This window comes from Eptatretus burgeri, chromosome 11 (assembly GCF_056783735.1).
Source record: "Eptatretus burgeri isolate ZD-2024b chromosome 11, Ebu_testis_v1, whole genome shotgun sequence".
In the NCBI taxonomy this organism is placed as follows: domain Eukaryota; kingdom Metazoa; phylum Chordata; class Myxini; order Myxiniformes; family Myxinidae; genus Eptatretus; species Eptatretus burgeri.
In genome coordinates, this window is record NC_140971.1 from 7,561,088 (window position 1) to 7,562,453 (window position 1,366).

At 43.2% G+C, this 1,366-nt stretch overlaps 1 long non-coding RNA gene across 1 annotated transcript in view; it reads left to right on the top strand.

The window, feature by feature from the left end:
• The window catches only part of LOC147016428 (uncharacterized), a 2,080-nt gene extending 1,002 nt beyond the window's left edge, over positions 1-1,078 (top strand). The window contains exons 1-4 of the long non-coding RNA XR_015049046.1: positions 1-3; positions 114-272; positions 633-690; positions 915-1,078. The exon at positions 1-3 is cut by the window's left edge and continues 1,002 nt beyond it. This is a non-coding gene — a long non-coding RNA (uncharacterized LOC147016428). The remainder of the gene's footprint in view (positions 4-113; positions 273-632; positions 691-914) is intronic.
• The last annotated feature ends 288 nt before the right edge of the window (positions 1,079-1,366 follow it).

Genomic DNA, 1,366 nt, shown 5'->3' on the forward strand with positions numbered 1-1,366 from the left:
TTGGTAAGTTTGTTTGGTTTTCTCTTTGAACGATGAAGCAAATGATTATTAATTAAATCATGATAATTCTGATATATATATATATATATATATATTTTTTTTTTCCCTGACAGGGCATTGGAAGAAATTGAGTTTACGTATCACGACGTGGTTCATGAAATTAATACTCTTATTGAAGAGATCAATGATTTTAGAAGAGAATTGAAAGACATTTTCAATGAGTGGCACGAAGTCTTATCACGTCCTATCATCTCGAAGGAATTAAACCAATGGTGAGACACGTGTGTGTGTGTGTGTCTCTCTCTCTGTCTGTCTTCCTACCTACCTCTCTCTGCTCTTATTGAAGAGATCAATGATTTATAATGACTGGTCTCTGATCTCGAATGAATTAAACCAATGGTGAGACACGTGTGTCTATGTGTGTCTGTGTGTGTGTGTGTGTGTGTGCGTGTGTGCGTGTGTGCGTGTGTGTGTGTGTGTGTGTGTGTGTGTGTGTGTGTGTGTGTGTGTGTGTGTGTGTGTGTGTGTGTGTGTGTGTGTGTGTGTGTGTGTGTGTGTGTGTGTGTGTGTGTGTTGTTTTCCCTGTCTGTCTGTCTCTTCATCTATACCCTTGACTTATTTTTTTTTTTCAGCACTATCGCACAACATCAGCTGTTGAAGCAATCTTGTACAACACATGATTTTCTGGAGGTAAATATTTCTGAATTATTATTAATATCACTCTCTCTTTAGAATGTCGTCTAATGTTGGTTGCATTATTAGTTTGAACGCGGTTTTGTCAGTACACTGGAATTAATTTTATTGACCTTGAAAGGATGACAGGCTGAGTCGGCCTCCTGGTGTGTTAATTCAGTGGTCAACGAGGCTTACTCATATTACCATGTAATTATTATCCACTTTTTGTTTCAAAACAGAATATGGTGTCTGAGTTTCGAAATCACAAGACATCTGGAGAAGATTGCTGGGAAAGATTATACATTCTCGCAAATGAATATTTAATATTTTCAATATTAATAAATTATATTTGTTTTGTATACAATTACTTGATTCTGAATTACAAGAAGAGGATCAAAACATGAAGGGAGGGTAGGTGCGCCCCCAATGACCCATCACCCCCTCATCCCATCCCTCCCCTCCCCATGTGTGTGTGTGGGGAAGGGTGGGGGTGGGATGAGGGAGGTGGTGGGTCAAAGGTGGGGGCGCACAGGGGGATGAGGGGGTGGGGCTTGTGTGGCAGGGGCGTGTGTGGCCGGGGCTTCGGCGGGGCTTGTGTGGGCGGGGTGTGGGTGGGGCTTGTGTGGGAGGGGCTTGTGTGGGAGGGGCTTATGTGGGCGGGGCTACGGTGGGGCTTGTGTGGGCGGGGTGT